The 27463-nt window shown below is 42.7% G+C and overlaps 1 protein-coding gene across 3 annotated transcripts in view; it reads right to left on the reverse strand.

The window, feature by feature from the left end:
• LOC136648696 (phosphofurin acidic cluster sorting protein 1-like) overlaps nucleotides 1–27463 on the reverse strand; it is a 164579-nt gene that overhangs the window by 105103 nt on the left and 32013 nt on the right. The window contains exon 1 of one of the 3 annotated variants that reach the window (XM_066624910.1): nucleotides 15417–15480. The exons of the other annotated variants lie outside the window; for them this stretch is intronic. The gene's annotated coding sequence lies outside the window, so the exon portion shown is untranslated. Of the gene's footprint in view, nucleotides 1–15416; nucleotides 15481–27463 lie in introns of those variants that run through there. 3 annotated transcript variants of the gene reach the window in all.

Genomic DNA, 27463 nt, shown 5'->3' on the forward strand with positions numbered 1-27463 from the left:
GGTTTGCAGGTGTGCCATGGGAGTTTGGGGGGGGGGGAGTAATTTATTAGTAGAGCCAATAGGATGAGAGCCCCCTGCTGGCAGTGTGGTATACTGATGGTGTGTATTGAGAATTTTAGCATCTTGTCAGTGTGCCAGGAGACGAAGAAGGTTGAAACTGCTATAAGGCAAGGTCTGAATAGCCAGGAATAACACAACAGAAATGTTTGCACCAGCAATGATGTATTCATCTGACGACTGAAAAATATTTCAGTGAAGTATTTCCCTTCCTCAGCTATTCTGGATTCTCACAGGGCCAAAAGCAGCCAGGTTAGCACTCAGAGTCTCTGAAATTTAAGATCCAAATCATTAGTAAAATATATATTCGAGTTTGCAAGGAGAATGCTCTAGTCCTGCACTTGTCAAACTTGCAGGGAGTTTGAATCCTGCAGTAAGTCTCTGAGGGGGCAGGGGGCAGCGGCACGATCCCCAGGATTGCGCCGCTCAGGGGGGCTGCAGGGGCTTGGGGCACTTGCCCAAGGCCCCTGCAGCCCCCCAGGGGTGCAGGGAGCCCTGCACAACCTTCGGCAGGGCTCCCTGGGTCAGGGAATGTGACAGCGGAGTGATCACGCCCCACTCCGCTAAACCAGAAGCAGTGCGCGATCGCTCCACGTTCCCTTTTGAGTGGGCTGCAGGGAATTGGGTGCACTCTCCAGTCCCTGCAGCAGCCGTCCCTAGCTGCAGGGAGCCGGGCACAAGCACCTGCAGGGCTCCCCAGGTCAGGGAAACTGAGAGTGGGGTAATTGCGCTCTGCCTTCGCAAAACGGGAAGCCTCCTCCCTGCCCCCACCCCTTAAGGGGAAAGGGACCAGGACTTTCAGGCTGTGGTGTCGCAATGCCCCAGTTTGAATACCACTGCTCTAGTCTAATGTTTCTTTAGGTGGGCTCAGAGGGTCCTGCTGGACAGGGCAGCTCTCTGCCTCTGCAGGAGCGATGAGTTCTGTGTACCGTATTTTTCGCTCCATAAGACGCACTTTCCCCCCCCCCAAAAAAAGTGGGGGGGAAAATGTGTGCATCTTATGGAGCGAATACTGGAAAAAAAAAAACTCCGCCCCCCAGCCCGCTCTGCTCGCCTTCCCAGGAAAGTGTGGGTGGGATGGCAGTCTTGCTGAGCAAGCCCTCCTGTCTACTCAGAAGTAAGTCTCAGAGTCAGTGGGGCTCACTCCCAGGAAAGCGTGGGTGGGGTGGCAGTCTTGCTGAGCAAGCCCCTAGAGCAGGGGTGCTCATTATGTCGATTGAGAGCTACCAGTCGATCTCCAGGCGAAATGAGTCAATCACAGGTTGTTCTCCCCTCCAAGCATCCCTAGGAGTGAGCCCCTGGCAGGCTTGTGAGCCCAGGGAGGGAGCCTAGGGAGTGAGTCCAGGGAGCGAGCACCTGACGGTTCTGTGTGGTTCTGTGTGCAAGGGGTTTTGCACTGGTCTTGCTGTGATGTCTATACAGAGATCTTCCCTCCCCCACACCTTTCCCCTGTTTTTGCACTGGTCTGTATAGAGATCTGCTTCCCCCCCCCCTTGTATTGGAATCCAGGAAGATCTGGTGAGGAGGTAGATGTGGTGTCAGCAGTGGCCCCTTTAAGGGTAAGGCCTGGGCATCCAGCAGAGTGTGCTGCACAGCTGCAGCCACTGGAAGGCAATAGGGCCCTCAGGGATATAAGGAGTACCAGAGGCAGAAAGGGTTTGTGGGTTTTGAAGGAGTGCTGGTTGGAGGTAGGAGAGGAGACTGACTGGGTTTATTGAATTTGGAATCTGAGTGTGGATTGTGACTGGACTTGGATACCCTGATGGATTTGACTGACCTACCTGGAACCTGACCTTGGACTGTAATTTGGCTTATTGGCTCTGGACTCTGATTTGGTAACTCTGATTGATGGGACTGATTTACTTGGCATCTGTAGACTGGAACTGGACTCACTTTTGCTTGCTGCACTGGTCAGTTGCACAAGGGGGACTGATCAGCCTTAAGCGGGCACGAGGCCCAGTGGTTTGGAATTTGGCAGAACATCATTGTAGCAGAAAGATAATGTGATCCCCTATTTGAGTGCATCTGCTTTTGTGAGCTTCATAAATTCTGACTCTAGCGATGATGAGTTCTTGGGGTTTCCAGAAAACTAGAGTACTCAAACCTTTAAGTCTCTCAATTTGTTAATGACAGTGATAATGGTTCTTAATGCCACTGTTGACTGCTGTTCACTTTACATGGTTCAAATGTTCTGTTATAGTTTATTAAATATTATTACACTATTTGGTTCAGAATATTTTTTTTCTTGTTTTCCTCCTCTAAAAACTAGGTGCGTCTTATGGTCAGGTGTGTCTTATGGAGCAAAAAATACAGTAATTAGAATAGCCTGCAGAAATGTGAAAAACAACGTAAAACCACAATCTGAAGTTGCCTGGATCATGTGTTCCAATGTATTGGTATTAATAAGTCCTAAGCTAATGAGAAGGAGGGGAAGGAAAAGAATAAAGAGGTTATGCTTTAAAACGTATTTTAGGTAAAGTAAGATTCAGCTTGCTGGGGTACTCTCAAGATCCATGAAATTCCAGAAATGTACCTCATCTGCCTGGGAAGTCTTGGGATCCTTGTAATCCCAAACTGGATTAGTGGATTGGAAACCATGGCATCAATAACACATTCCTTTACTTGCAAGTATAGCTTGACAGCAATTGGTGGAACAATCTTTGTTGTCAACTGTGGGATTACAGGTTATTCAGTATTTAGCAGGTATGGATTTCCAAGGTGTCAGTGAGCCTGGGTGGAAGCACATAGCCTGGCAAGACTATTTCACCAGCTGATCCCTGTCAGACAAATACGTAATTGTGAGAGAAAACCTGTTTTAAGATAAGCTTATGAGATTTGCTGACCTTTTAACTCTTCCTTGCAAGGGATAGCTAACACTAATGTTCCCAGCATTTAACAACGGGAAGTCTCCAACAAAAGTTTCAAAATTAATTCTTCCTAAGCTTTCTAGGGAATCCCAAGAGGTTTTCAGGTTTTCTATAATCCTGCAATAATTCAAGCACTGCTCCAGACAGGTTTCCAATACTATATGCAACAACAGGTTTACTACCCTCATAATGTGTATGAGCAGGAATAGGAGAAAGGGACACTGAGCTAATCGCTTCTCTCAATACCAAGTCCAGTTCCCCAGATCCTATTGTACTGAGTGTACTAGTACCTAGCGCGTATAGCTCCACACACTAGATCAGGGGTGCCCAAACCCCAGCCCTGGTGCCACTTGGGGCCCATGAGGACTCCCAATCCAGCCCTCAGGGAGCCCCCAGTCTCCAATGAGCCTCTGGCCCTCCAGAGACTTACTGGAGCCCCTGCTGGCCTGATGCAACTGCTCTCAGCATGAGGGTGACTGTTCGACCTCTCACACGAGCTGTGGGATGAGGGCTCCCTCCACTGCTTGCTGTTGCACATCTGTGATGTAGCAGTGGCAGCAAAGGAAAGGCCTTTTACAGGTCTTGAGCTATTGCAAGACCTTCATTCATTCATATGTTCCATCTCTAATATATTCGTTTATGTAAATTTATTCAAATCTGAAATGTAAATTAATTCTTTTTCCCAGCCCCCAACACAGCGTCAGAGAGATGATGTGGCCCTCCTGCCAAAAAGTATGGACACCCCTGCACTAGATCATATATCAAGAAGGCCCCTCTAAATTTCTATACAGGTCTCGCAAAAGGCTGACTTCTGTTGGTTAGAAGCCAGATCCTACCAGCTCCCAAGGTCTTATGAAAAGAATAGCCTGGTTTGTGTGCGAAAGGCACACAAATTAATGTTTGCTTGGCAAGGTACAGCATTGGGACTCACATGAGTGATGGCAGAATATCATAGAGGAAAGGGATGCAATATTGGGGTCCAACTTTCTCCTCCGACACAACCGTGATGTCCCACCATCTCTCTCTTTCGTTAGATGTTGCTTCTGTACAACTAGCCATATTCTGCCACTTTCCAAACAACCAAGAAATTCAGCTATGGATCAAACAAAAAGGTTTTATTTTCAGTCTTCTAAAGAAATAGGAATGTTGGGGTGAGCCTACCTACATAATTCCCAGGCCACCTGGGTACTAGCTGTAACAGACTGACTACACAACAGTGTATTCATAGGTCTGGCAGAAGAAAAACAATTTAGACTTGTAATGCATAAACATTACCCAAAGAAGAGAAAGAAGATCAAGGTACAGGAAATTTCTTTTCTTCTCTTCAAACTGAAAGGTATAATATAGCTTTTACCCAGTTAGTGCTGGATGGATCAGCAGCAAAGCTTTTCCTAACCCTGAATTGTTTGAAATTGTGATAATTCTTTAGGGTCACAGTGGGTTTAGAATCCTTTGCTCATTTTAATAAATCTGCCTTCCAAGACTTTCAAGATGCAAAAGAAGCATCCAGTGAGGACAAGCAGATTCAGCTTTCAACCAGTTCCATTATAAAAAGGAGAGGCAACAAACTAAATCTAACAATAACTTACAAGCGAGCAACATTCTATGTCCATCAGTTTGTCCTTAGAACCTTTAGTTTTACCAGATTTTCAGGTAAGAAAAACAAGCATTGTAACTGCATGCAATTTAAAAATCTATCCTCTGGCTTAGTTGTGCAAAAATGGGTCCATGAAGACATTGTCTCTAGGCTCAATGCATCTCCCAAAGAATGAAACCCACCCACCACCTGAAAAGCCTCCAGTTGGTTTGAAGAGCAGCAGCCAGTTTCCTTAGCAACACAGGGACTTGCAACAAACACACTACTCTTCAAGAAACCAACCATCTTGCAGATTACGCCAGCCTCAAAGCCTCTCCACAGCCTCCTTAAAGACCCTTCTTCCTCTGAAGGACAATGGATCCTCAACATTAGTTAAATTCCACTGAAAACCATCAAATAACCAGCCAAATGTTAAGCCTTCTGAATGCAAGAGACCAACTTAAAAATCAGGAAACTGAAGCCAAGACAGAGGAGAAAACAAGGGTCTTGACACCCGCTGAACAACATTCAGGACTCCTTGCAACATCTTGGCTTCTCGCATCTGACAAACAAAATCTTTAAACCAAATCATGCTCACTCTCTCTTACAGATTATTAAAGGAGGTGAACGTTATTTCCAATTTTTAGTGTGCCATGAGCAACACTTAAAAGCAAGATGTACACAAGACCAAACAAAGAGCCAAATAAAAAATGCAGTTTATGCAGGCAATATAAAACACACAGCTAATTTCCTTCCCCATAAATACAGTATATAAGAGCATCTTCTCCATTCACAGTAAAACTGCCTTAATGCAAGTTTCATTCTTGTAGCAAAGTCATTTCAAAACAATGGCTATTCAGTGCAATCCTTTGTAGAACAAACACCCACCCCCCAACTATATCCAAAACACACTGCTACAAGGAAAGTGTATGCCAACTTGCAACCCAAGATTCCTTCTTTTGCTTCAAATTTGCGGCTCAACTAGCAGATGAGGCAGCCACAACTTCCCAGCTTCTTCAGTTCATTTCCCATCTGTCACCCTCTCCCACTGGCTAAGTGGCACCCACTGGAAAGGAGGAGCTGCAGGATTGAGAGGGGGGAATGGGTAGGAGCAGGCACAACAGCCTTCATTTCCCTTTACAGCAGTAGGTTTAAAAGGGGAAAGACTGAATCACAGGTAGCAACCCAATAACCCAAAGAAAAAAGGCTCTCATGCATTAAAAAATTCCAAATCCCATTGACCGAACATCACCCTGGTAATGATTTCAGAGTCATCAGCAATCAGACTGCATTTTAAAAATGCATACTCGCAGCATATGTGCCCATCCGTCTTCCCCATGCTATCCTCACAACAATCCAGTAAGGTGAACTAGACTAAGAAATAGGTGAGCTGAACCAGTCATTAGCAAGCTTTATAGATGAATGGGCCTCCCTGATCCAGGTTCAAGTCCAACACACTAAGTCCATCCAACACTGGCTTTCATCTTTATCATCAGGGGCTTGAGGACGTGGCCATTCTTTTAAACAGTGATAAGCAAACTTACAGATATCCTTCCTATCCATCAAGGTGCCTATGCAATCTTAAGACCTCATCAAGTTCCTGACATTGTGTAGCAGAAGGTTCTGCAGCCTAATCAAACACTGCAAACATGGATTTCTGCATCTGGGATTTCTTGGTTTCCGCCAACTTTCAGTTTCACTTGATCTTACTTTTCTTGCGTTACCAGACAGACACTAGCAAGACTGCTCCCAATCTGCTTTCTCTGTACTAGTCATCATGTTAAAACACTCATGACTCCCCTTGTTAGCCTCCTCTCTAATTTGATCAATTCCATTCCCGTCAGTCTCTTCACACAACAGCTTATTTGGGACTTTAAATTATGTTACTTGCCCTTTCAAGAAAAACAAAGCAACCTTCCAATTCAGCAAACTATGGCAATTGGAGGATTTCAAACATGGCCAAACACAGCAATTCACAATGGCGTTTAACTTCAGGTTTTTTCCTCTAATATTTCATTTATTTTTGTGACTAGAGCCACACTGTCAAATAATGAACAAGACATGTTGTCTACAGACATATTCAGGGTCTTTCCCCCCAAATTGTTACTCTGGAACAATATATAAACAATTTAAAGAATCTCTTGCACTAGTGCATTCTTCTACATTTGATTTACCCATAACAACTTCATTTCATCTACCACCAAATAGCCAATTTACACTACTCCAGTGCTTCTCAAACTGTGGGTTGGGACCCACTAGATGGGTCGCGAGCCAATTTCAGGTGGGTCCCCAATCATTTCAATATTTTATTTTTAATATATTAGATGCTGCCATGGTATGTGACTGCATTTGGGGAAATATTACAGATCTGTACTTTTAACGGGCTACTATGTATATGCTTTTAACAACGATAGTCAGTGGGACTTACTCCTGGGCAAGTGTGGGTAGGATAGCAAAAAATTTCCCTGCTTGATGATGTCACTTCCAGTCATGACATCACTCTGGTGGGTCCTGACAGATTCTCATGCTAAAAAGTGGGTCCCAGTGCTAAAAGTGTGAGAACCACTGCACTACTCAGTAAACGTTCCTCAGTTTCTGTACACCCCCTTCAGACCCTGGGAAAGCTTATTAGCCAGTTCACCCCATCCCCCTTCAGAGGCACGTTCAACTCTTGTTGGGCTGCAACAGTGACAGCAGCCTGTATGATGCGTCGACACACACTGGGTTCGATGTTTGTAGACCTCGAGTAAACCCAGGATGCGTTCTACATTCGGCATACCAGAGGCTATACTGAAAATACACTAAAGGTATATGTATTGCACATTTCTATAAGGTTGCCATGTGAGCACAGAATCAGTTCTCTGCTGCAGAATTTGGTGTTCTTGTGCATCAAGATGTCCACTTTGTTTTCTGAAAAAAAAAAATTCATCCATCACCGATGGGCATCAAGAAAAGTTTGTAGATGTATATGAAAAAGTATCTGGTAAAATCCTAGAGGAGAGGAGCTGACATTCAGTGGTAGCACACATGCCTGTATGGATCACTCATCTGACCCCTGTATAAGGCAGAATGATATGTTTGTATATCATAGCTTTCCATTGGTCAGGGAGGAAAGTTTCAGGGTTTCACACAATTCCTTGTCCCTTCCCCAGGACATCTGTTCAGCCCACCAAACCACAAGCCATGCTGTTTCCTCCTCTTTGCCAGTCCTCACAAATGATTCCAAGTTCTTTTGAAGCCTGGGTCTGGGCATTTAAGCTGTGAAAAATAAGCAAATACATGCCAATGCAATTTCGCAGAACATATTCCCCAGCTATAAAACTTTGAGTATTTTTGGCATCAAAGCTAGGCTTGTTGGCAGACGGTACATACAATCCAAACTATTTCATAGATCTTCTACCTCTCAGTGTGCACACTTTCAAGGCAACATACAATCAGCATAAATATAATAAAACCAGAAGGATAAAAATCAACTTATTGAACCCAGAGATAAAAATCAGTTAAATAATCTTAAATACCAGTATATGCATGAGACATCAGGAGATACACAGTTGGTGCTTAAAAAAAAAAAAAAAAAAGAAGTGCCAGGTGAACATGTCTAGGGAGATCCACAGTTTGAATGCCACCAAAATAGAACCTCTCCAGTCAGTAACCACTCACTTGTACTCAGAAGTGAGAGGTACACAGCTTCCTGGTACACAGGAAGAGCCTCTGACAGTTTCTTCAACTGCTGAACGGTCCATTTGAGTGAAGAAGGTTCTACTCATGAGGAGAGAATGGCACAGTGCATCAACTACTCCCAGTTACTAAATGGCCAATGACAGTTTGTTAGGAACTCCAACCCACAAATAAAAAAAAAAAGAACTAAATTGAACTTATTTTCTTCCCATGCTCCCTTCCTGGAGGTAATTTTCTTTCCCTTCAACTTGTTATCCCTTGATTGAACTATGCTATGAGATTGTCCTTTCAAGATATTACTCTAAATTGTTTTTTTAAAAATTATCATTGCTTTGTTATTGTGCAGTCTACAGTTCAGCTAGTACAAGTCAGCTAACACACAATGAAAAAGCCACATTAAATAATTAAATCCAAACAGTAGCATCAACTAAGAACTTGGAAACAGTAGGATATTCAGCTCCCTATCACTGAAAACTCTTCCATGCAGAACAATTTTAATTTGATGCCAAAGTGAACAAGGAAGCTGAACTGCGCAAATGTCTCCAATAAGTAGGATATTTCACAGCATGGACTACTCCCAAGAAATCCTTGAGCAGAGTAATCCTCCTAATCTAGAGCAGGGCCTCGGGTGAAAACATCAGACAGGGAGGCTCACACAGAAGGTATATTTCTAAGAGACCCCAGACTTATGCTGCTAAGGGCTCTGTATTTATTAAACTTTTTGCAGATCTAAATCAGTGCTAGGAATTACACCCAGTAAAAATATACTACAGACACTCGCCTACAAGTCGATCTCACAGATAAGTCGAGGGCAGGTTTAGAACCCAAAATCATGGAATTTTCTATGACCCTCGGATAAATTGGGGGTTAAACTTAGGGGGGTCTGACTATAATTTAGTCTGATTTTACCTGAAGCCAGATCCTGAAAAATAACCTTCCAGTAATTGTTACCTAAAAACTGTACAGTTTCTAATTTATTAAAAATACAATAAAAGATCATAAGATGCATTTTTGTTCATTAACTTTTAAAATTCTGGTCTTCACAACATTTGTGTAAACACTGTCAGAGTAAGTGCATGTAAACAACATATCCGTAGAACCATCAGTCAAATCCTTCTTTAAGGTGCCTGGTGTGTTAAGCAGAGGCTCTACATACAGCATGCAACATAAAACATGTAATCAGGAGTGTACAGTTCAGTCCACAGCAGGGAGACAAGCAACAAGGACTGAGCATGAGCAAGCACAGCTGCACAAAGTTGCAACCCTATTTACTCAGAAGCAGACCCACTGCTTTCCATGGGTGTTATTCTTAAGTAACGGTGCATTGCAGCCTGGGACTTCGTTTCAGATGGAAATGAGGATCATCACATCCTGGGGTTTTAAAAACCAGACCCCTAAACTTGGGGGAGGGGGGGGTTTGAAATTCTTTGCAAATGACTTGCCAGGAATGTTAAGAGGCAGCAGCAAAAGAAGAAAAGGAGGAATTTCACTTCTCCAAACTGGAAGGGAGTATGTGCTGCATCCCATAGCAGCAGCCCATAGAGACTACAATTCCCAGAAATGCCTTCACTTCTCTTCCTGACTGGAAAGAGGCTAAAATGGCTGCCTCTGAATACCGTAATTACTGGTCAAAATTCTCCTTTTTATCTCCACCTGCTTCCTGTTTCTCAGCCCATTTCCAGCCCCCCCCCCCACTTCACCAGACAGCTGCTGAGCCTCCATAAGCTTCCCAGAAGCTCCCAGAGGATCCTGCTCCATTCACTGCATTGACCCGGGTATAAGTCGACCCACGATCTCAGGCTCCATTTCAGGCATAAATTTTTTGACCTATAGGCGAGTATATGCAGTGCATGTGGCAGTTCTAAACAGCCAGACTGACTAAAAACCAGCAGCAGAGAAACATAAGGAGCTGCTAGTGAGAGATGCAGATAAAAACCAATGCCAGCTTTTTGCTCATCAAGTCCTACAAAGCTCAACTGTAAATGTGTGGCAATTTAAGAGGGACCGCATCAGTAGGTTTGCCACAACCAAATCTTGAGGGGGTCCTATATCTTTGAGGACACAGAATGGACAAGCGGCATTTGATGGAATTCTCTCATCATATAGCACTGTCAATAGAAAAGCATACCATAAGTTAGATGTAACCTCTCTGTGTAAACTTCAAACAGTACAGAGGTCTTTTCAGGGTTCAGACATGGCAACCATTCATGCCTTTTTAGGATAAAAGTGTCAACATGGCAGATTCAATGCAGGAAATGGAAAGATACAGTGCTGTATAGGAATCTGCATCCTTGTAACATTTTGGCCAATCAACAGGTTCTTAGAAGCTGACTAACATACATTTCCAATAACTCAGAGAGACTAGACAGGAACAGTGTTTTCTTAATGCAACACCATGGTACATATTTTCTACACATGGCATCACTTTTGTGGAACAGCGCCAGGGTCTTAGAAACCAAGTATCACCACTACAGTCTTCTGACATCTGTCACCACTTTCCCTCTCACTGGAAACATATGCTCCTGTCAGAGCAGGGGTAAAAAGCTGCTACTTCAGCAGTTATTCCCAGTTAACAACATGTACCAGCACAGCAACTGCACAAGTCTCCAGTGTTGAGCAAGGCCTCCTATAAGCCAGAACAGTGTCCGTCTCTGCCAGGGAGGAGATGCCGTTCTGGTCGCTATGCTGCATTCCTGTTGTTTTTGGCTCACATTAAAGGCAGTTTAATGTTCTTGCAAGAAACTAGGGACTCTGGGAGAAAAAACCCAAAACAAACCCTACAACCCACCACAGACAGGAGAGCGGATAGAATAAATGCTCTCAGCTGGCATCTAACTCACTTGTCTCCTCCGATTCAGGGAGCCACGGCTGATGACCCAGCTGTGTTAATTCAGGCAGAAGATGGCTTAATAGAAACTTAGATTTCTGGGTAAGGAAATCTCTTAAGTCATCTAGCCTGCCTCTTTGCCAATGGTTAAACACATACATTAAATAGTCACACACTCTGCACAAAAGTTTGGCCTCGAGGCTTTGTACCGGTGAGAGTGGAAAAGGAGTAGTCTAAAGAATAAGAGATAAAATAATCCAAAATGGCACTAGCAATTACAGCAGCGCGGGGGAGGGGGAGCTTCCCCAAAGCAATGTCATTAATGCTGTTTGCATGCCTTGTCTGTACATAAAACAAATTGGTGTAAATTCATAGTTCTGACCCCTGACATCCATTCAAACTCCATGATCTTGAACTTTCAAAAGTGAATTAGCGACCCGCCTTTCGGAGACATAACAATTGTTAGTAGTAGTAGGAGAAGGGGCTTCTCCTCATACCTCTCTCCCATATTACACACAGAGGCAAAAAACCCAGGTTTGCCACCAAGCGTACACACAACGGGGAACTGAAGTCAATCACAGCTCCATGAATGGGATTGTGGTTTATAAACACATGAACCACAACTCTGCTGCACTCACATGTTTCAATGTGTATAACCAAATATGTAACATTTTAAGTGTACACACACAAAAATGTAATTTAACTCATTTCATTTTACAGGAATGCTTGAAGTAGAATCTATCAGGAAAATAAGAATGACCAGGCCTGCTTGTGCCTCTAACAGGAACTTGATATGCAGAAATCAGCATGTGAATCTTTTCATTCCATGGAGATGACATTTGTCATCGACCCAACCATGAAGACCACACTGCTATTAAGCTTCAGGGTCGCAAAGTTGGCAGCCCTAAATTGAAAGCCAATGGAGAAGTGTTGGAAATGTTGCTGTAGTAGAAAGTAGGAAAAAGGACAGAGATGATACAATGATAAAGAGGATGAAGAACTGTAAAGCATTCAGAATCTGGGATGATGCTGCCCCCAGTCTTCGTCCAAACCAGGGGTGAGCAAACTCTCAACTTCAGGGATCCTGGACCTTTAACAGTTGTGCAGAAGAGAGAATTTCAGCAGATACAACTTGTCATCTGTGAGATGACAAGCTGCACCTGCTGAAATCCCCTCTTCTATACAAATATTAAAGGTCCAGGATCCCTTAAGTTGAGAGTTTACTCACCCCAGTCCGAACCATTGTGGAGGCACCAGGCCATGAGATGTGCTTCCTACCTTACTCAGAATTACACAAAAAAGTGCAAGGAAGGATCAGCTGTGAAGCAGTCTCCTCAGATGTAATCAAAAGTGACAGAACTACCAATGCTGAACAGAAGCCACAGGGCAAACGTGTCCAAAGCCTTATGTCTCAGCAGCAAGAAGTAATATTCACAAGTAGCCCAATCTTGTTTATGCCCAGTCAGTGGAACTGTTAGAGGCAAACTGTAATCTAGAAGGGAATAATAATATGTAGCAAAAGGGAAAGAATCCTTGTCAACCACTAAACATTCCTAGAACCTGAGAAACTACTATTAAAAAGAACCGAGAGTCATGAACACCATGGAGTTTTGGGCTGCATTCAGCAAAGAATCCAACAGCCTCACAAATATGGGGATCAATACAACTGCACTCACCTTTTTCAAGGTTTCATGCTAACCCAAAGTTACAGGAAGCTGCCTTATATAGAGTCAAACCCTTGGCTATCTCAGTATTACTGATGATGATTAGCAGAGACTCTTGAGAATTTCAGACAGGAACATTTCTCTGTCCTACCTACAGATGCAAGGGGTTGAGTCTGGGACCTGCTGCACATAAAGCAAATACTCTACCACCAAGTTACTTTTCTTCCCTAAGCAATACCAATAAATAAATGTGTTCGGTCTGGGATTTCCTACTTGCATGCCTGTGTATGTAAAGGCTGCATAGCCTACACTCCAATCACAAATCTCTGTCTGCAGTTCAGACAGGTGGAAGCCCACATGGGTCAAGCATAGATGCCATGTGTCATGCACAAATTATATCCACCAATTTACGTTGATTTCCATCACCACAATCCAGGGCAGGGTCTTCCTTAGGTTTCAAAGGGGAAAGAACAGACAGCAGCTGAAGATGAGAGGCATCCTTACAATGAATTGCATTACTCATATTCTATTCTGGTCCTTTCAAAATTAAAAAAATGTATATATATAGAGAGAGAAAGACAGAGAGAGACAGAGAGAGAGACACACACACTATACATATAAACATATAATATGGTTTGACATGTTAACAAGTAAATGGTATGAGTAAACTAACAAAAATTAGTTTACCTCAAGACAGGAAAGAGCACTTGCCTTAAGACAAGAAATACCATTTCTTCTGCAGAAACACTGCCGTCTATTTTACCACACATTGAAGACAACATTTCTCTAGAAAGATTCAGCAGGGTACAATGACTTTTTACAATGTTATTTATTGTTCCATTAAATCCTGTTCTTCAATGGAAGTTCTCAAAAGCAGCATACCACAATACACCAGAAGTGAAATATGTTTAAATCAGTAAGTCAAGCAATAACACAATTTTCACTTCTACCAGACTTCAGATCAAAAGTCTGCTCTCCCCACCCGCCATGGTTTTTAGAGTCTTCCTTTGAAGCAGTCCTCTTTTCAGAAAGGGTGCCATAAACCAAGAGCCACCATCAAAATGTACTATGTCTAGTAATGAACAGTTTTACCTCAGATAGCGATGGTACTTGAAGGCCAATCACTCAACCTCGATTCATAGGGGATATGTACTAAAAAAGGTGCTTCCTCAAATTTGAAGTCCAGTAGCAGCAGAAACATGATTTTCATTCCAAATTGTTATGATCTAGTATTAGACACTCAGCTGGTAGTAGCTGTAACTGGTCAATAAATACTGGCTAGTTCTATATCCAAGAAGGGAAAAACATAACGCATAGTTTAAACTAGCAAATGTTTTGGTGACTGCGCTGCACAAAGCAAAAAAAATTATTCTCTGGCCGAGTGGTTAGTGTAGCCTGTCACAGATCTGCTCCAGCCCTCTGGGGAACTTTTGGGTGCCATTTCTTTATGCTTCTTCTGGGTGTGGATGCTCTCCTGGGAATGAACTTTTTCTGCCTCCTCTTGACTCCTCCCTGCAGTGGGTGCTGCTGGGACAGCCTCTACTCACCCTACTGTCTTTCCTCCCCACTTTCCAATTAGCTCCTAGCCTAGGCCTGGTACGGAAGAAAACAGGGTCTTTGAATGCATTCGATTTTCTGCTCTTCTCTGAAGTCTCAGGCTAGACAAGAAACTTGCAATATCTATTTTTACAATCCAATCCAATGCCTGTTTACTCAGAAGTAAGCCTCACTGCATTCAGTGGGATTTACTGAGTAAATATTAATAGAAGTGGACTACAAGTTTAGCCAAGGAGTGCCTGAGTCTGAAAAGAATCACGGCCAGGAGTTCTGGAGCTAAGCTTATTCTGGGAAATGGGGAAATAGCGATTGCCAATCCCAACAGCAACCCTGCCTCATAATAGAGGGAGAAAATGATTGCTTTCCAGATTAATTGTAATTTTTAGGAATGACAATCCATTGTCAGGCACCAACAGAAACTGAAAAAGTATGTTCAGCAGAACCAAGAGAACATGGAGCCATACGAGCTTTCTTCTCCCCAAAGGAGAGGTGGAGGATGCATCTCCTGAAGCACAGGCTTGACTTCCATATTCTCCTTCTGGTTGCTTTCCTTCCAGCGTCTCCCATTCATCGAAACTAAGCTAAACTCTCCACAGAGACCTCCTCTCTGCCTTTCTCTTAACTCGGGGAAAAAAGCAAGAGATGCAGCCCATCTCCAGCGTCAGGCATGCTTCTCCACAAGTTGTCCCAACCCTCCAACTTCACAGCTCAGGTCTGCTTCTTCCCATTGTTGATTTGAAGGGTCATGCTGGTTCTTGTCTTCAACCTGCTTTTCAAATAGCAACAAGAATAAAGCACTCATGTGCCCCTTAATCAAGTGAGAAAAGTGAGGGCTTAGTGCAACCACCCCCAAAGTTTACACAGAAAAGGTGGATCTCACACACACACACGAAATGAAGTGCTGACATTGTGCTCCGAAGGGGCGTGAATATGGAAGGGGGATCACCATTGGACACATAACAAGAAGCCAGTAATTCACAAAGACAGAACAGCTGTACAAGTACCGCAACTAGCTACGCTAGCAATGACTGGCGCAGCTGTCCTGTCCATCCTTAATTCAGATTATCTGTAGTGTAAAAAGAAACTTGAGTAGCACAAAGATTTCACAGGTTGACCATGGGATGCAGTCAACATTCCCTCTTAAATGAACGTCAACCTCACAGACACATACTGCAATATCCATAACACACCTTTTCTGGAAGCACCTGCTGCAACAGCTTCCAAGAAAACCAAAAGGCTAAAATGGAGATGGACTAGATTGGTGAAACTCTGCTCCAAGTCAGCACCGCAGGTCTGCTGCTGCTAATATTCTGAAACCTTCCAAATCAAATGCAGCTGCTGCTGGAAAAAAATAAAATAAAATAAAAAGGAATGCAATTCAAAGTATGCAGGGTAGTCAAGAATCATAGCAGGGCAACACTTTTAAGACCAACCAAGAACCATTTCCAGGATAGCTAAAATATTATATAGCAGTTATTCTTCTCCCCCCACATTCTAAAGTCTGAATAGATACAATTTTTCAAAATGAAAACTTGTCTCCTTTTCCTTGTTTATAACCACCTTCAAAGCCTGAAAGTTCAATCAGTTTCTGGTCCAAGACAAGAACAGGCACCACCTCACACAGTGCTACTGTCACAAGCCTAAAGCCTCACAAGGCACCTGTTGTCCTGAATTCAAAGGCCCCCCACTGAAATGCACATTTCACACAAATTACAAAATTTCTGTAACATATGCTATACACAAAAATTAACTTTTACTGTAAGCTAGAAAGCGGGAGAAAAATACTGTATGGTGTACAACCAAAACCAGATGAAATCGAGTCCTGCAACTGCTAATATATAGGTGCAACCCGGTATGCACAGGAATCAGTACCAGAACTCCCCACAGTTAATTGAAACCACAGATAACAGGGGACGGACCCCACCCTTCAAAGGCGAGGGAAGCTGGGTTTTCTGAGGCTCGCAGAGGCTGCCTGCAGCTGCTGCGGGTGTCAGAATGGCCTAAAAGGCAAAAAATAGTGACTTCCGGTTTTACAATAAAACTAGAAGTGATGTTTTGAATCCCTTATAAGGCATTGGGAGCCCCAAGGAAGCCTCTGCTTTTTATAAAGCATTAAAAACATCACTTCCAGCTTTATCAGAAAAATCACAAGTTTTTTATTGCCTTTTAGGCCTTTCTGAGGCCCGTAACGGCCGTGGGCAGACACGAGTGGCCTCTGAAAGCCTCAGAAACCCTCCAGTAGAGAGGGGAGCCAGCTCCCCTTGCCTCCAGATGGGGTGTGCAGAGGGGCCCCAATCTGATCTGTTAAGTGAAACCACTGATTTGGGGCCTCCCTGTATTTTTTTGTCTGTCATAATCTAAGCCAGGGGTTCATGCTTAAAGAACCCCATGGCCACCAGGTTTCCATAGTAGTTTAACACAGCTCCAATATTTTGATCGGAGAAACCAACTTTTATGTCTATAACTGAGCCATTCCTTGGTCTGGGGGGCAGTGATTAACAGCTTGAGGTCAGAGTTATCTGAAAGCCTGCCTTTTCCCATATAGAACAGCTTGTCCCCAAAATCTTCCAGAGACCTCTCTTCCTGTGCTCCTCCCTTGATTGAAGTAAGGAGGCAGCGGTGAGAAGACAAGCCTTCTTGGTGGTGGACAGCAGACTGCTTGTGTTCATCTGCAGAGAAAGAACCTCAGCAGTAAACTCTGCATTTCGTTAAGGTTGTTCTGTTTGCAGTCTCCTTTTCAAGAATTTCTGGCAGTCTGTTACACCAGCGATATGCTTACTTCCCATAGCAGGCTCATGCTATAAGAAGTAATCGCATAATTATGTCTTCTCTCACATGATGTCAAAGTTTAAAGACTACTGAGGTAGCAACAATGTTTAAGAAGGAATTGCCTCACAAAGAATGGCACTTAAAGCCCTTTTCCATGCTTCCACTCAAGCCACACGGGTATGCTGAAAGACTCTGAAAAACTTTGTCAAGGAAACCTTACTAACTGGATTCTGGAAGAGCATTGTAGCCCAGTGGTGTAGCATATGTTTTGCATACAGAAGGTCCCAGGTTCTGCTCCAAAATCTCCAATTAAGACCACATCATGTAGTAGGGGTGACAAAGTCTGCTTGAGGCTTTGGAGAGCTGGTCTGGCCCAACTCTGAATAAAGCAGCTTCACAGGAAAATTAGGCAATCCACGAAGAGACACAATTGGTTAAAAGACACAGTTAATTTTAGGTAAACAGTGCAATTCTATGCATTCTGAGCAATTCTACTCAGAAGTAAGCCCCACTAAGTTTAAACAGGACTAACTCCCAGGTTAGTGTATACAGCAGTGGTTTTCAAAAGGAGCGGTATCACCATTTGGGGGGCAGTGAGTGGGAATACTTGGAGGTGCTAAGAGGCAAGAGGGTAGCAGGATGCTGAGGTGGCGATATTATGCTGGCAGATGGTATTCCAAGTTTCTGCCTCTGCACAACACTAAAATCTGGTGGACATTTATTGGAAGTTTTAGTAAATACACCAGAATCAGTCAGATCAGGACTCAGCATTTTGAGAAACTGTCACCACTGACTTTGTGTCTCTGTCACTGAATAGAAATGGCAGAAGCAGAAAAATCAGAGAAGAAATGTAGACAATATAGTTTAGAATAACAATTTATTCCAGCACCAACAAGCCAGTAGCTGCCTATGAATGCGAAAAGGTCTTTTTTAATGAGGCAATGATGCCTTCCAGACAGATTTAACATTTTTCAGTTTGTCTGTCTTGTCAGGATGTGCCTTCCTCAAATGTTCAGACACTGTGACAAATTTCAAAAGCAGCCAACACCACCAAGCACGTTTTGGAAAGCTTTACAACAGAACATTGAGGGTTTCCATGCATCATACAATATTTCATTGTTGACTGCCAAGTCGGGAAAGCCACATACAATTGGTGAAAAACTCATCCTACCAGCAGTTAGTGAGATTCAGAGTACTGTTTTGCACAAGTTGCCACAGAATATAATTAAGACAAGTCGTCTGCAAAGACACACAGAAGAAATGGCTGAAAATGTCAAAGATACATTGTGCGGCATACCAATGACAACAGCCATTTGCATTACAGTTGGACAAGTCAACTTTGCCAGGCAATGAATTTTTGCTTCTCACTTTATACAAGCAAAAGTTTAGCTCAGGAGTTTGAGTCATTTGCAAGGCAACGATGAACAGATACTAAAGGGGGAGTCAATATTTTATATTGTTGAGCAGTTCTTCAAAGACAAAGAAATGCCAATTACTAACATACTTGCTTGTGCAACTGATAGAGCTCCAACAATAACTGGTTGCTATAGCAGGTGTGCTGCTTGTTCAAAAAAAAGCAGTGCCAAATAGCTTTACCATTCTCTTTATCCTTGTTGCATTTCCAACATCATACTTGGTGGAAAGTGGTTTTAGCATGGCCATCCTGCTATTCTCCAAGCAAAGAAATCTACTCCAGTTTATTAAATGTGGTTATTTAAACCTCCTGCTGCTAAGTGACTTTTATCTAGACCGGGGGTGCCTAAACCCCAGCCCGGGGGCCACTTGCAGCCCTCGGGGGCTCCCAATTCGGCCCTCAGGGAGCCCCCAGTCTCCAATGAGCCTCTGGCTCTCCAGAGACTTGCTGGAGCCCATGCTGGCCCGACACAATGTTCAACCTCTCGCGTGAGCTATGGGACAAGGGCTCCCTCCACTGCTTGCTGTTTCACGTCAGGCCAGCCCTGCTTTGTGGAAGGCCTTTTATAGTCCTTGAGCTGTTGCAAGACCTTCATTTATTCATATAAGTTCCATCTCTAATACATTCATTTATGTAAATTTATTCAAATTTGAAATGCAAATTCATTCTTTTTTTCCCTGGCCCCCAACACAATGTCAGAAAGATGATGTGGCCCTCCTGCCAAAAACTTTGTACACCCCTGATCTAGACATTGGGAAACTTGTATCACTTCATCAAGCCTATTCATCACATTAAGAAATTACTGAACAGAGAAGTAGTTACTAAACATGATATCTAAGATTCTTACTAAATGACCATCTGTCTTTGAAAAGCTAGAATCACTGAACCAAAAACATCAATTCTGTTAAAAAAAAATAAACTAAAGAGTTTTAATTGGATTTTGAATAAATGTGCAATTCATCCTGAGCAATCCTGAGCTAAAACGTTATTCTTACCTTAGTGGGTCATGCAAACAGCTATTCTGAATAATGCTTCTATAGGGTAGGGCATTGGGGATGAGTTTATGGAAACAAGGGAGCAGTGGCCCAAAAAAGTTTAGGAATCACTGGTGTATAGGATTATAGCCCAAGGGTATAATCTTAACCAGGTTTACTCAGAAGTAAGTCCTATTTTGTTCAGTGGGGCTTACTCTCAGGAAAGTGTGTTTAGGATTGCAGCCCAAGATTCCTAGCCAGAATGCAGACATTGAAGTGAGGTTGGAGGATCAGCAGATAAGAATATATCATAATAGCATTCCATCTTAACAGTACGGGGCAAATTTAAATTTGTTTCAAGTCCGATATTGCTCCACTGACCTCCTTTACACACTTTTTTTGAGCAATACCATTTTAAGGACAAGGATCAAAGCAACTTGACAAGATACATGGATTTAATTACAGATAACAAAAGTTATCAATTTTTTCACTTCCAAAAATTACAATGTTGAATGGAAAAGACTTCAGCCTTATTAATATTTACAAACTAGGTCATGCTCTAGCATGGTGGCTAAGAGAACACAGCGAGTTTAGATTTTTTAACTCATATTGAGAAATTTATTTGCACTAAAAACTAAAGGATTACTGAGGAAAAGTTATACGTATTCTGCTGTCTTTAGATGAAGTGGTAGATTCACAAAATTTTTATATTCATAGTTAACTAAACTTAAGATACAACTTGAAAGTATTATGATACAGTAATATTCCTATTCCCTATTACTGTTTTTACTGGGATAACTGAAGGAATGAGTACAAAAAGAATTGAAATGATATATCAAAAAGTTAGCAATTGCTGAACAAGAAAAGTCCTTCCACTTGAATAATATTCTTGGGATAGTGGATGAAAAAGCTTTTAAAAATAGAAATAAGAGAATGGGACAAAGGACACTAGGTTCCTATCCGAGGGGGTAGTTGTAATTACATTTAGATACATGTGTATTTTGTTAAATTCATCATCTACAAAGTAGGCTGCCAGATGGTCTTTGAAGGATTATCAATTACTCCAATCAAGCCCTAAATGATTTTGATCTTTTTTTAAATACGGCACTGCCTATAAGAAGGCTGTTTCAGCAAAAAAGAAAGAAAGAAACCAAACAAGTTGCCTCATTGTACTTTAAGGAAAATTGTAATTCTGCAATACATTTCACCATTTCAAAAAAGATTAAGAAGCATGATCTAATATTTTAAAGGGAGTTACAAGCAACAGTATGTTTTTTCTCTCTCTCTCTCTCTCTCTCTCTCACCTTCCTCCTTTGGCCCTGAGCAAGCAAGACTATGACTTTTCAAACTCAAGAGATGCCAACAAGTATATTTCTTCAGAACCACCATACTGTGAGACAGTAGAATTTTCATGAGAGAGAGCGAGTAAGGTTGCTTTGATTCTCTCTGTCCTGTACTCACCTACCTATAAAAAGGGATCACAGAAGAAAATTCTACAGCTTCTACAGCTTAATGAGGAGATCAGAAGTATATCTTGGAACAGAAACTTTTGTCACATTTCAGAAAGTGGCTTTCATTTTTGCAGCCCTTCGGATAAGAGCACTGGTTGCAAACCACTAGGAGGAAACTTTGCAGCAGTTAACCAGCAGGAAACTTTGATGAAAACACAGGGGCAACACAATCAAATCTGATTTTATAGGACTACGATCCTGAATATGTTCCGTGCTTGCTGAACAAAGACACTTGAACACCCAAGTGGTTCTGACAACTGTGCCTGCAAGGCTCTTCTTGTTCTCAGGAATGCTCCAGACTGCACAGATGCAAATCCATGATCCAAAATGAGGAACAATCTTCTTCCAGAGGAAGATGTAGAAGTTCCTTTGCATTTGGGATTCTGGGTCAGACTGAACACACAAGCTTTCTTACACAGAGTTATTGGTCCACCTAGGTCAGCGCTATCTATCTACCCCAACAGGCAGAAACTCTCCAGGGTTTCAGAGAGGAGTTTTTTCCAGCCCTGCATGGAGATACCAGAGACTAAACCTGGAACTTACACATGTAAAGCAGGTGCTCTGACATTGTGCTACAGCCCCTCCTAAAGGCAAGGTCTCTCCTTCCCCTTCAAGCCAAAAGGAAATTAAGCTCAATAACAGTCCGTGAAGTACATCACATTTTTAAAGGTCTTTGTCCAATAATGTAAGAAAAGCAAGAAAGGGGATTTGCAGAATTAAGTGAAAATAAAGCATCCAATCAAGGACACCATTTTGAAATTTACTATGATACTAAACTTCCTTTTAAGATACCTTTTGAAAATACTTGTACTAATTCCACTGGAAAGAGACTAAATGATAAAATGAGGTAAACTGCCTCAATAATCCTCAACACACATACCTGAAAGGGAGGTACATTTCTGGTGAACTGGAGTCAAAAAGTTGGTGTTTCAAATGACTACTTTCTTTCCAAGATTGTCAAGTGTCAGTATACTCATTCCTTATAGTTGATGATTTTCAGAAGCCTATGCCTTTCCAAGTGCTTTAGTTCTAAAATTAAAGCAGAGATTCTACCAGTTCTACAGCCAATACCACATCTGAGTGAAATGCCAATGGATATGTAGGCTGTACATATCCACAGGCCAGAACAAAACTTTTGGAAAAGAAGCCACACCTGGTAGATTTCAGTTAACAGCAAAACTACTACATATCAGCCTCCATCTCCAATTACACTGAATGCAATTTGTACTACATTTCCCACATGGACTCCCATACAGCTGGTTTTGCCAGGAAGCACTGAGCCCTTACTACTACCCAGACTACAACTCCCAATCTTACAATCACAATCACCCGGTAAGAGAAGGGAAGCCCAAGAACCCTATTTGGACACAGAAATCAGATTTGTTCAAAAGGAAGTCTTCTTACACTGTTTTAAGTTGTCTAAATGGCACATTGCTCACAGGAAATTGTACAAGTAATGAAGCTGCAACTGCACCAATTGGACCTCCACAAAAATCTTCCTCAGTGGGGTTTCAGTGAAGCAACACACAGCCCAATCCTATCCACACTTTCCAGGGAGTAAGTCCCACTGATTTTAATGAGACTTACTTCTGAGTAGACATGCATAGGATTGGGCTGACAGTCTAGTGAACGAATTGCTGGAGCAAATCCCAGTTCTGGGATCCCCTTCATATGTTACTATTTCTAATATGTATATACAGCAAAGTTTTAAGTGTTTACCTAACAACAAAAAGTGCAAGTGTGACACACATGTGTGAAAACATGTCTGTTTTACAAACTCATCAGAAAACCAAGACAAACTGCAGTTCCCTGTGGAGTAGACTCTTTGTGGCGAATAGAGATTTGCTGCAATGGCATGCATCCAGAGCGGCCTTGACCAAATGACTCCTCTTCTCAGCAACAGATCTATACACTCACAATGCTACTGCTAACAATCACAAAAGGTTTTGACAGAAAAATCTTGGATGGTGAAAAAGCAACCCTAGTACAGAACACAACAGAAGCTTTGCCAAATGAATACTGAAAAAGTGCTACTTGAATTTGAACTAGATCCAGAGAAGCATCAAGATAAAAACGCTCACCTAAGCCGCTCCCTCCCCAAATTTTCCTCTTTCCCCACAGCCTTTTGCACCTCTCCTCTCCCGCCCCAGCCACTTCTGAGGAACCCTCAAAACAGTGTGGGATATGGTACAGTGAACTGTGGCAACAAAAAAGAGTTGGCAGAAATTGGGAGCGGGCTGGTATAAGAGGAAGAGCCTTCTACTCCCACAATGGACCTCTGGATTTCTGCTGTTGTTGGTAAAAAGAGATGCTTTGCCATGTGCATAACTACACCATAGTAACTTCCATTGCCTACTCCAATGGTACATTGCTCAGATACACAATTTCAGAGATTAAAACTATTCCCAGTTGCTCCAAATGTGAATTTCATCCCAAAGAAAAGAAAAACCATATTGCAGTTCTCACTTGCAAACAACAAGAGGGTGCAGGGCATGCAACATTTGGAGGGATGCTTATCCAACATCTTCTGAAGGGCAGAAGTAGTTACAGTATTCTACACATTGGAATAACTCATTCTCCAATCTTTTTCCCATTTCGCTTTAATCCAGTGTAGACCTAAATGTGTTCTGAGCCCTCCTCTTGCATGCTCTAGTCTCTGCTCCACTGGGGCTGCCAATATTTAGAGACACTGGTGATTGACCAGTATCTCTAAACGTGTCCTTTACTACATAGTATAGAGTGCTGCAACACAGTCAGACTGAAGCATTCAACTATTGCTGGTTTCCAGGTACACTGCAGTGCTGGGGCCACTTCTCTGTAATACTGTTGCTATAAACCCATATTCATGCTTCAGTCCAGGACTTTTCAATCTCCTTGTTGTTTGTCTTGTATCACTGCCAGGTATTTGGCACAGGTATCACTGCCTCCAGTAGTGTCTACTCCAGAAGAGTAGACAGCTCATCTTGCAATTGTTTAGCCAAGAATCATTTTTTCCAGTTGCTGCTGGTCTGGCCTCCATTCTAGGTCCTCCTTTCCCTTTCGAAGGGTATAGTCTAGGTCAGTGTTTCTCAAACTGTGGGCCAGAACCCACTAGGTGGGTCGCCATTCATTTCAATATTTTATTTTTAATAGATGCTACTATGGTTTGTGACTGCATTTGGGGAAATGTTCCAGACCTGTATTTTTAACAGGCTACTATGCATAATCTTTTAACAATGATAGTAAATGGGACTTACTCCTCGGTAAGTGTGGGTAGGATTGCAGCCTAGGATTGTTAAAAATTTTCCTGCTTGATGATGTCACTTCCGGTCATGACATCACTTCCCCGTGGGTCCTGATAAATTTTCATTCTAAAAAATGGGTCCCAGTGCTAAATGTGTGAGAAACACTGGTTTAGGCCACTGTACCCAATTGTCATCGCTCCCTCAGCCTCTCTTAGAATAAATCTAAATGGCCAAGTATCACCCATTACCTTGTGAAGAATCAACCACAGTACTCATTCCACTGGTTGAAAAAGCACAACTCTAATAAATTTCAAGTTAGAGTACATTAACTTTGCTCTATGAAAGACTGTCCTAGTAGTCAGTTTGGAAGATTCAGTTGGTTCAGAAGATGGCTACCAGGTTCTGATTGAACCCAGCTCTTACTGTACTAACCCTTTACCAGGTACACCAGTTAACTAGTTTAATTCCAGGTTCAGCTCTAGTTGCTAGCTTTAACCTTTAAAGCCTTTAAATGGTCTGAGGACTAGAATTTCTCAAAAGCTGTCTCTCCCTGAACAAATGCGCCCAAGAACTCTGCTCTCTTTTGAGGCCCTTTGGCACATTCTTCCTGGAATTATGAGAGGTGGGTACTGGAAATGCGACCTTTTGCAAAGCACACTTCAGGGAGACAGAACAAAGAACTATGATACCATGACAGAAAACAACAATACTAAGGGGAGAAAAAGGACTTGCATATTTGAAGTAAAAACCTCCATTCTTTCCACTGTGACTCAGGAGGAGGAGGTGAAGCCCTATCCATTCAGATGCATACAGTGCTGAAAATCTGCTACTGCTGGCTGGGCAAACAGCAGCCTCGTCATCATTCCACTCACTCCTCCCAGCCTTTCCCAAATTCTGATCCATCCATCCACAAACCTTGCCAGAACCGTAGGAGGGATTTGGAAAGCACTAACTATTCTACCTTATTTTCACACTGAGATGCCCCTGCTCAGCAAATTGAATTTTCTGAATTTACATTTCAAGTCCAGGGGTTTCCCTTGTAATCAACTTACAGACTGAAGGACTCAAATAGCTATATTTATGTTTACAAGCAATTTATAAGAATGTGAGAAGATCCCCACTGGATCAGGCCGTAGGTCCATCTAGTCCAACCTCCTGCATCTCACAGTTGTCCACCAGATGCCTCAGAGAGCACACAAGACAATAGCAGACCTGCATCCTGGTGCCCTCCCTTGCATCTGGCATTCTGAGGTAGCCTACTTCTAAAACCAGGAGGTCTCAATACCCATCACGGCTGTAACCTGTGAAGTCAGTGGCATCGCTAGGGGGTGCAGGCCACACCGGGTGACGCGCACAGGGGGGTGACGCGCACTGGGGGAGGTGACACGCTAAAATCCCATCATATTATATACCACTGGATGTGGAATTTCGAGCAGAGTGCAATGCAAAATGAATGCAGCCCCCAAAACACCTGAGAAGGAAGTCCCTCCCTCCAAGCAGATGAATGTATTGCACCCTATGGAAAGCGAAACTAAGCCTCACAGTCATGTTTACTCGCGAGTAAGCAAACATGCCTTGGCTGATGTGGAAGATCAGGTGAAGGAAAGTGCAAGGCTACCAGAATGGTCCTGATCCTATGCACCTGGAGTTAAACAAGTGCTCTGGAAGGCAGCCTCCCCTCCCCCACTAAAAATGATCAAAACAGAGGCATCAGCTGATAAGGTGAACCTTGTTGAGACTTGCAAAGCCAGGTGGATCCTGACAGTGATCTGGTTTAAACAAAAGTTGTTAAATTGCACTAGGCACTGGGTGGGACTGAAAACCTTACTGATTTTGGAGGGGGCAGGGGGTGTTATTGCAGGCAGGCTACAGAGGAAATTCACTTGGTGGAACAGGGCTGGCTTCTGCTTATTTAATTATTTGTTTTACTTTAATTATTTATACTTATTTTAATTTGCCTGATGATGTTACTTCCACCATGACATCACTTCTGGTGGATCTTGGACAGATTGTCATTCTAAAAAGTGGGTCCCAGGGCTAAAAGTTTGAGAACTGCTGCAATAAGGTGTTAGTAAGTTGACACCCTTGGGGGGGGGAGGGTGACACCACTAGTGATCAAAATTAATAAAATCACAGTTTGGATGAATAATACCAGCATGTTATATATCAATGTGTAATTTCATGCAGCATGTGTTCTATCTGTGTTCTATCAAAAGGTACAGCCAAAAAACCAGTTGAGGCAGAGTGATGGTACATCACCACGCCCACCACCTAGGGTGTTGCCCCGCCCACTGCATGGGGGGGCTGACGCGCTGGCATCCTGCACCGGGTGACGCAAACCCTAGTGACACCACTGTGTGAAGTGCACCCTGATTAAGCAGCACACGACTATAGTCCATTCATTCAACAGGAAAGACTTCCAAGGCTACAACATGCTTACCATGACAATTTCTTGCTATTTTAAAATGTCACTCATGCCTCAAGCTAAAATTACACTTGCCAAGGGTTTGCAAGTTCCAAGGCCTAATTTTCAGGTTCTATGAAGCACAGCAGATTGCTCTTAAAATTGCTGGCCTACATAGGTCTCTTCTGCTATCTGACAACATATTTTAATATTCTGCATAAGTAGAACCAGACTTGCCAGTATATGCTTTATCTCCAAAGTCAACAGTCTCCAAAGTTTTAACTCACTTACTGCACAGAGTAGCAAGGGCACATTGCTACAGCTGACAGAGGGTTGCGTGCTAACCTTGCACTCAGTGAAGAAAAACTTCCTTCCATGAACATAACACTCTTTCCAGCAGGGGGAGTGGATACCACTTAAGACTTAAAGCAGTGGTTCTCACTCCTTCAGCAACGGGATCCACTTTTTTAGACTGTCAGGACCCAAGAGGAAGTGATGACATGACCAGAAGTGACATCATCAAGCAGGAAAATTTTTAACAATCCTAGGTTGCAATTCTACCCACACTTATCCAGGTCCCATTTACTATCATTGTTAAAAGATTATACATAGTAGCTTGTTAAAAATACAAGTCTGTAACATTTCCTCAAATGCTGTCACAAACCATGGAAGCATCAAGTCTAATATATTAAAAATAAAATATTGAAATGAATAGCAACCCACCTGAAATTGGCTCGCAACCCACCTAGTGGGTCCCTACCCACAGTTTGAGAAACACTAACTTAAAGCATACACATGACTTTCCTCAGTTACTAACACTTGTTTGGTTTGTGCCGTGCCATGCCAAGACATGCAGAGAACACTGACACCGAGCTGAAGCATCCTTCACACACTGCCAGAGTTGCATGGGAGCCTTTTTTCTGGGACATTACCCTGTGAAG

The sequence above is a fragment of the Tiliqua scincoides genome, chromosome 1 (assembly GCF_035046505.1).
Source record: "Tiliqua scincoides isolate rTilSci1 chromosome 1, rTilSci1.hap2, whole genome shotgun sequence".
Taxonomy (NCBI): Eukaryota; Metazoa; Chordata; class Lepidosauria; order Squamata; family Scincidae; genus Tiliqua; species Tiliqua scincoides.